The sequence below is a fragment of the Saccostrea cucullata genome, unplaced genomic scaffold (genome assembly GCF_032062105.1).
Source record: "Saccostrea cucullata isolate Sc308-1 unplaced genomic scaffold, CSIRO_AGI_Scuc_v1 ctg5536, whole genome shotgun sequence".
Classification (NCBI taxonomy): Eukaryota; Metazoa; Mollusca; class Bivalvia; order Ostreida; family Ostreidae; genus Saccostrea; species Saccostrea cuccullata.
In genome coordinates, this window is record NW_026929702.1 from 1 (window position 1) to 9851 (window position 9851).

Consider the following 9851-nt stretch of genomic DNA (forward strand, 5'->3'; position numbering starts at 1 on the left):
CTGGGTTTAACCTCACGAGACGAATGACCCTCAGGAATTGGGCCTAAATTCCAACCTAAACAGGGCAGTATCAAATCCCTTAACCTGAGTGAAACTTTTTTTTTAGAGATGGAAAAATATATACTGCCTATAGCTAAGAACCATAATTTATTGTGTCCTTCCTGTTAAACTGAATTAATAAATAAAAAATCATATGTTGAATTTATATTATACTGTGCTTATAAGAAAAAAGTTCTCAAAAATTGTTTATTTTATAGCAATGCCCGTCTTTCCTGTTACAGAATCATATTTAGAAGTCCTTTAATATCAAAAATTATCTTTTCATAGTTGAAAAAAGAATAAAAAATAAAATAATTACTACAAAGTAATACAAGAGGCCCAAGGGCCTTGAATCGCTCTTCTGATAAATTGTACAACCTATCACTTGTATTTGAATCCTCTAACCCTAAGTATCCTAAAACCTAAGCTGCATCATCTGATAAAAAGTTTGATGATTCTTAGCCAATTAGGACTAGGATATTTTAATAAAGCTATAAAAAAAAACCATGAGTAGGTCATGGTGACCAACTTTAAGATTGAAGTTTTCTGAGGACTCAAGATACATAATAGACAAACTAAGATTGAAGATTCTAAGCCAATATGTATTTGAGATATTCAAAAGTAGGTCACCTTGACCTACTTTTTGGTCTACATTCTTGGAAAACCCAAGATACATTAACTGACAAAGTTTGATGATTCTAAGCCAATAAGTACCGGAGATATTCAAAAGTATGTCACCGTCACCTACTTTTTGGTCGACATTCTCTGAAAACCCAAGAGGCATAAACTAACAAAGTTTGATGATTCTAAGCCAATAAGTACCGGAGATACTTAAATATAGCCATAAAATGTCAAAAGTAGGTCATCGTGACCTACTTTTTGGTCAACATTCTCCGAAAACCCAAGATGCATACACTGACAAAGTTTGATGATTTTAAGCCGATAAGTACTGGAGATACTTAAATATAGCTATTAAATGTCAAAAGTAGGTCATCGTGACCTACATTTTGGTTGACATTTATCAGAGGCCTCAGATGCATCTGCTAACCAAGTTTGATAATTCTAAGCCAATAAATACCTGAGATATTCAAAAGTAGGTCACTGTGACCTACTTTTAGGTCGACATTCTCTGAAAACCCAAGAGGCATAAACTAACAAAGTTTGATGATTCTAAACCGAAAAGTACCAGAAATACATAAATATAGCCATTTAATGTCAAAAGTAGGTCACCGTGACCTACTTTTTGGTCGACATTCCCCGAAAACCCAAGATGCATCAACTGACAAAGTTTAATGATTCTAAGCTGAAAAGTACTGGAGATACATAAATATAGCTATAAAATATTGAAAGTAGGTCATCGTGACCTAATTTTTGGTCGTCACTCTCCGAAAACCCAAGATGCATCAACTCACAAAGTTTGATCATTCTAAGCCAATAAATACCTAAGATACTGAAATATAGCCATAAAATGTCGAAAGTAGGTCACAGTGACCTATATTTTGGTCGACATTTTTCAGAGTCCCAAGATGCATCAGCTGACCAAGTTTGATGATCATTGGTCTGAAGGTAATCAAAATATGCCTTTTAAACAATTTGAAAACAAATGCCTGCAAAATTCTAAAAGTAGGTCACAGTGACCTACTTTTACTTAAATATGTTTTAAGGTCCCAAGATGCAGCAACTTACAAGATTTGATGATTCTAACCCTCTCAGTGTCTGAAATAATGGGATGAAATGTTTTAAAAAGGATAAGTCATAAAGTTCAAAAAGTAGGTCACAATGACCTACTTTTACTTAAATATGTTTTAAGGTCCCAAGATGCAGCAACTTACAAGATTTGATGATTCTAACCCTCTCAGTGTCTGAAATAATGGGATGAAAGGTTTTAAAAAGGATAAGTCATAAAGTTCAAAAAGTAGGTCACGGTGACCTACTTTTAAGTTGACGTTGTTCAAGGACCCAAGATGCATCAACTGACAAAGTTTGATGATCATAGGCCTTAAAGTGTCCTAAATATGCCTTCAAATCAATTTGTAAACAAATGCCCGCAAAATTAAAAAAGTAGGTCACCGTGACCTACTTTTGAGTTAACATGATGTGAAGTCCTAAGATGCATCTACTTACAAGATTTGATGATCCTAGTCCTTATAGTAAGCAAAATATAGACATTTTCATTAATTGTAAATTTAGGTCAACTTTGAAGTGACCTTGAGACCACGCCCTTTGCCCCAGGGTCATGCCTTGAACAATTTTTAATCTTCAACATATCCTGATCATTGTATGTAAGTTTGGTGAAAATCTGCCTGGTGGTTCTGGAGAAGAAGATTTTTTTGCAACCAGTACTTTTGGTTTTGTTTTCCTGATTATCTCCCCTTGTTTTAGGGTCCCAACCCTTATTTTAGTATAAATGGTAGCCCTTGGGCCAAGGATACCGTGTGACAAATTTGACACTGATTGGCCAAGGGGTTCGTAAGTTATGGCCCATATTCTAAAAAGTTAACGCACACCGCACACCGCACACCGCACACCGCACAAATGGCCATAGCATTAGCTCTTTGAGCCTTTGGCTCAGAAGAGCTAAAAATGAAAATAATATTAAATCTGACAAATTAATAAAAGTCTACATTTTTTTCTGATTTAAGCAAAATTTGTCCGTACTGTTACAATATGCTATGTCTTTCCTGTTACAAAATCATTTTTTATGTTTCAATTAACAATTAGAAACAATGAATCCTTACTCAAGGTGTATTTGTGTTACTTACTTCAATTTGAATAAAAATCATGCAATAAATTTCTTGGTTAATGATGAGATAGGTCTAAAATCCACATTTTATTTAATGTTAGTCTTTCCTGTTACAAAAATTGTCTTTACTGTTACAAATTAACACGTAACAGGATGGACATATAACAGGGTAGACAATTGCACTATATTTGGTCATTTTTTTCCTTATTGCTTACCATACAAGCTGATGATGCAGTAGGTTTGAAGCAAAATGTTTAAGTTATTTTGTAAAAGAAGTTAAAATTGTTTCACTCCATTGTTTAAGCTTTATTTCAATGTAACAGTACGGACGTCATTTTTTTCTACTGCGTAAATCGTAGTTATATTTTGGACATTTTATTCAAACTTATCAAATTTAAAAAAATTACATTAACAACCTAGTATCATGCAAATGTAACCAAGGCTAATGGTAAGTATGAAACCCAGAAAAGTTAATTCTAAATATTTCTATTTTCTTGATTTTCATTGGCGTAACAGGAGAGACAAAAACTCGTGGGACACACCTTTTAGTCTTCGTATTTACAAGATGAGCTTATTTAAGACAATTTTAGTGTTTTTATGGCATTTATTATGAATAGTTTAAGGCATACAAGGAAAAAAATGAAAAGAAAATGAACAACATATGCCATAAAACACTTGTTAATTCAATGGAAAGGAGTGTAGGACATCACAAAATGTGCTAATTTGAGCTATTATCAATGCATTTTTTCTTAAAATATATCACACAGCTATAAAATTAATATTCTGCCAACTACAGAATAATGTATTCTAAATAGTGATGTGAAAATTTATATAATTTTTACTTCATATACTTTTTTATCGGCTTGTGACCAAAATTTTGGCGATTTTTGATAATGACTCATATTCTTGAGACTTGTATTTCCATTCAAATATTTCATGCCTGAACATTAATGTATACATGTGTACATGTATATCAAACCTCATTACTAATTTATCTCAATGGGGTGATTAGAAAAAACATTGAATTCAAAGGTTTAAAAAATCATTTTTAAGGGTAAAATACTTGAAAAAGTTGCTGGTAGACTTCTACATCACGTCAACATTTTCATGGTATTCAAGATATAAATTTGTTCCAGATAACAAAGTTCTAGTTTACATGTATGTTTAACTCCCCTTTCAAGATTTTTTCACTGATATAAATACACAAGCACTGCTGGAGGGGGTCTGCACAATTTAGATCATGACAAGGAGCACACAGCGGGTCAGCAGGGGATGCTCACTCCTTCTTGGCACTTGATCCCACCCCTGATGTTTCGGAGGTCCGTGTTTGCTCTGCTCCAATTTTGTGTTGTTTTATGGACTTTGAGACTGAACACTGTTCGTTATCTCTATATCCTTCATCTATACATCTTGGCACCTGGGGGCAATTGAGCAGTGAGGGAACTTTTTCTCTCCAACACAAACTGCAACATAGAACTTGGTTTATACAGGTATGGTATCATCCGAATAACCAGTCTCCATATCCCGATGTGGGATTTGAACCTGCGATGCGAGGGTCAACACTTTTCTCCACAACTCCAGAGAAAAGGCTCTTACCACGTGCAGGCAGCTTCTTTACAGACTGCATGTACAGTTACCTAAATGGATGCATTCAGAAAAGTACACAACTAACAAATAAATACACATTTATTTACAATAAAAAAACAAATAAATACATGACATGTAGCATATAAGTATACTAAGCTAACAAATGCATGAAATCTGAAAACAAATATTAAGGTGAATGTACAGCGGAAAACAAATCTTAAGGTGGATGCACCCAAAAAGCTAAACTGGTTCTCATTTACTTGCCACAAAACCAGTAATTATGAAATAGTGTAGATTGCATCATATACTAGGTCAGATGTAGCATACATGCAAAGCATTAATCTGTATAGGCACTCCATATATATGTGCAAGTATTGGTTCAATACACAGCTTAAAGAACATCATAGAAATACAGCTGTATCACACAGAACACATGTATAATGCACATGTATCCAAGCATCCATGTATTAATTCACAGATGGATTGTAAAATGATTGAGATGTTTAGTTCCGGAGAGACATTATTGTTTACCAAACTTAATTAACAAATTAGAACCCATAATGACTGAGCATACTTTAAATCTCTGCAAACTTTACTTACAAACCAGTTTCAATCTTTGAACAAGACTTAATTCTCTTCAATGATGCAAACTTACAAGTTGGTTAATCACATATCACTATTACTTTTACTGAATTAAGTGTTCACTTAAAAAAGATCAAACATTGATCATTTATGTATGACTGCAAAATTCATTAATGTGTAAATGCATTTAAATGTATTTAAATGTAACATGGAAACAAAGCGACATTTTTAAACACAATACAATACAATTATATACATGTACAATGTTAATCAAAATCCATAACATTGTTTTTCTATTTCTATTTCCCCCCCCCCCCCCTCCCACAAACACACAAATTAGACAAATTACAAAACTAAATTGTAAATGGTATAAATTTATCCCATAACCCCATACACACATTCATATAAGACAATATGACATGCAATACTACAAAAAATTCCTGCAACACGAAATCAATCCCCAGTTCAAAACTATTACTAGCCCCCATAATGCGAAAAATGTTAATACGGCCAATAAATTACCATACCCTTATAATTATAGACCTAGATCAATTTTGACAAATGTGTACAATACTGCAATAAACCTTTAACCCCAGATAAATTACAGAAATGTTATGTGTGTAATACTACATATTAAAGATTTTTTATAACCCAGACATATAATTGAAATGCCACGTATTTGATGTATTAGATGCTACAGCCAAAATCCCATTTAAATTTAATTTAGTGTAATTTTTAAAAATTATGATTTCTATTATATATCTTGGGTTATTAGGTGTACTAAAATTTCATGTTAATTGTTTTGTATTCTTTATAGTTTCTATCATTTATATGGGATTAATGGGGATAGGGAATTACATTTAGTATTGTATACTTTATAATTTCTATCTGATATCTAGGGTTACTGTGTGTATTAGAATTTCATGTACTCCTATAAAGAATACATAATTTACCTTCATAAAATTCTCAAAATACCCCCCAAATTTAATTCCAAACATATCACAGAAATTAAAGAATATTTTACAATGCCAGTAACATTCCCATAAAACAATAACCCATGATATAACAAAGAAAGTATAAAGTACACAAACAACTACATGAAATTTCTATAACCTCAGTAACCCCTAATACATGAATATCATAGAAATTATAAAATATACAAAACTACATGAAATTTCTATGACCCCAGTAACCTCTAATACATGAATATCATAGAAATTATAAAATATACAAAACAACATGAAATTTCTATAGCCCCAGTGTAAGTAACCCCTAATACATGAATATCATAGAAATTATAAAATATACAAAACAACATGAAATTTCTATAGCCCCAGTAACCCCTAATTCATGAATATCAAAGAAATTATAAATTATACAATACAACATGAAATTACTATACACCTATAACAGGTATATCACAGAAAATGTCAAGTCTATAGTTATAACTTGTACATTTAAATTGTCAGTTATCCATGAAGTACAATCACAGATTTTTCTGGTGATTTGCTCAGCTCCAGTCTCTATGGAAATTCTTGGAAGAACACAGAATTAAAGCAAAAATATCAATGAGTCTAGTTGGAAATGTTTGGAGGAAGACAGAGAAAATATCTCCCAATCTGCACCAGTCTGTATGGAAATGTTGAGAAGAACATGGAATGATAGGGAACATATCTCTGGACTCGTATCTCCACAGCTCCTGTTTGAGTTATACCAGGCAGGCCTCCCATTGGCTGATGCTATAGAAATTCAATAATACCAGTACATTAATACTAACTTAAAGATATTTATTTTAAAGTACAAGCATTTTGTGTATTTATTGTGATAACTGTAATAACAAGATGTGTTTGTGAATCACTGATACCCCGTATAACAGCTTATGGCAAGGGTTGAATTCTCTCAAATACAGGTCAAGGTCAAAAGTGTTGGTACCCAAAGGATGGTCTTATGACAAGGAATATACCTGTGAATTATGAAAGCCCTTGATGGTTCTAACTGTTCAAAAGTTATGACCAAAATTAAAGTTTTTAAAAAGTGGGTCAAACTCTTAGGTCAAGGTCAAAAGGCCAAAACAATTTATCTTGTCACAATAAATAAACATGTGAAGTATGAAAGCCCTAGCTAGCTCTAACTGTTCAAAAATGATCGCCAAAGTTAAAGTTATGGAGAGAACTATCATAGGCATTTATGCCTGCTGTTCAATCCATTTCTATATATGAATAAAATATATTTTAAACTAAAGTTAAAGTGTGGTATTTTATTTATTTGATGGAACCCAAAGAAAGATCTTGTCTCAAGGAATACACCTGTGAAATATGAAAGCTATAGCCTCACCCACTAAATAGTTATGGGCTAGGTTAAAGTTGACAACAGACAGACAGATAAACAGACAGACAGGACTAAAACAATATACCCCAGGATCTTTCGATCATGGGGCATAAAAACTCAATATTGTCAAAAGTAAATATTCTTAGCTTAGTGAGTAAAAACACAAAATTTTATTTTTTTACTGTGATATTTATCATACATGTACAAGTTTTCAGGTAATGTTAATCCATTATAAAAACAACCTTTTTTGTCAAAATAAAGGTGTTAATTTAGCAACTTATCAAGTCTGCTAGTTTCAAGGTCAAACATAATTCTTCCGCTTAGGAATGGCCCCAAATTTTTGGTTCTGTAAATATTGACATGTCAACAGACCGCTTTCACTAAAAGTCTGAAATAATAATTAAATGAAACAAATATGTTTTTGAAAGAATTCAACATTAAAATATATTCTCATCAATTAATATTCATGAATATGCATTTGGTGTCAGTAAATGAGATGTGAAACTTGAATGTTGATATTTACCATAATGATGATGGACAGTTGACCCAGGCAGGTATGCAAATTAACATTAATTTGTCGTTTTCTCAGCAAGTTGATTCTGTCAGTCTTTGCCACATCCCTGAAGAAAGTCAAATCAGAAGTGAGAGTAACATCATACAATTATATGGACTCTTTTGGTGTTGGATATGGTTTTAGGTCTCACACAAGGAAATAATTTCACTATATATACTGAAAGGAAAAAGAAATGCATAAAAAACTTTTGAATAAAATTAAAACTTTTATTTCCAATATGTTTTCCAGTATTGTTATCAAACATTTTAATTCAACTTTAAACAACAAGTAACCGAAATCTTGTGTGACTTTGACAGATAATTCCTGAGTTATTGAAATTGATATGTCGATCGATACCCCCCAAAATTAAAATAAAAATTCTCATCATCTCCTTTGCGCATCAGTAATAGCCTTGATTTTCTTGACATTGATCGAGTTCACCAGATCATTTATCTTTCTCAAGGATTATCATTTAAGGCTTCCGACGGTAGTCTTAATGGTTGCACTACTGGACGAAAAAAGTGCTGAGAATCCCAAATTTTACTGATAATGTTTGATAATTACTGATACGGTGCTGTTCTTGCTGATAATTACTGATATTTACTGTTATTATTACTGTTGTTGCTGATAATTTTAGCTGTTGCTGATAAATGATAATTACTGTCGTCTTTTACTGTGGAGTCTGATAAATGCTGATAAATACTGTTGAGGTACTGTCGTTGCTGAGAATTACTGATAATTACTGTTGAGGTACTGTCGATGCTGAGATTTACTGATAATTACTGTGGTCATTGTTTTTAACCTGGGAATGGATTAAAATAGCCGGAGAAATGATTATTTGTTTTTTTTTTAAAAAGTATTTTAAAAAATACTTTAAAAAAAAAAAAACAAATAATCATTTCTCAGGCTATTTTAAGTACTGTTCCGTGTAAGAGTCAGGCAGGGTCCCATGTAGGGGTTACACACTTCAATTTTTGAATCTGTTTATTTCTTCTCAATTTTCATTCAAATTAAACATATTTAAATATTTGAATAAGAAAAAGTTCATTTCTTTTGTATATTTGTGTTATTTACACTCAAGTTATATTGATGGATTTGGTTAAATTCCTATATAATATCATTAAAATTCATCCTTTTTGTATCAATAAAACACAGAAAAACATTATTGCATATAGTTTTCCATGATAAAAATATTTTCACCTTAGTATATGCTTTTATATAGAATTCTTGATTTTATGTGTTTTCTTCATGCTAACAAGTATACAGCTTCCAAAGTTAAGCCCCTTCCTCACATTTAACTGTAAGAGTTATCTCCCATTTCCCATAATGCAACAGGGCATCAGTAATGGATGCCTCCATTGAAAAATGTTCTATCAGTGTTTATACTTCAAATTGCTGTTCTTTTTCACCTTTGCATCCATCAGAAAAAAAATTGATTAGATTAAAAGACTGTAAGAGAGGTATTGTATCGCATCTGTTGAAAAATGGGATTCGATCTGGCATGAAAGGAGAGGCTGATGTGTTCAGTGAAGCAGACCTAATATGTAAGCGTGTGGGACTTTTCACTGTTGAGGAAACATTTACGGTATGTCCCTATCACAGAGACTTTCTTGGTGTACATTGGCGCGCCAAGACCACTTGTCAGTATCCTAACCACCAGGGAAATGCCAAGCCGTATCGGAGTTTCAACTCTCTTATGTCTAAGCGGATGGTTTCCGAGTTTGGTACTTTAGTGCCTCTAGGTTCTGGTAAGTTAATTTATATTCCCTTAGATAATTTAATCTAAATAAAAAAATCAAAATCCCACAGTTTAATATCTTAATTTTTAAGCTGTTTCCATGAGACAAGGCCGGGGGGGGGTCTCTATATTAGCTAGTATATGTATAATGCAGTGTAAAATCCTTTTTTTTATCTTCTGATTTAATGATGCAGTGGTCATAAAAATCTAAAGATGCTAAATGGAAATCCTTTTATTGTTTGTTGAAGTAATCATGGTAATTAATAAATATGATAATTTGA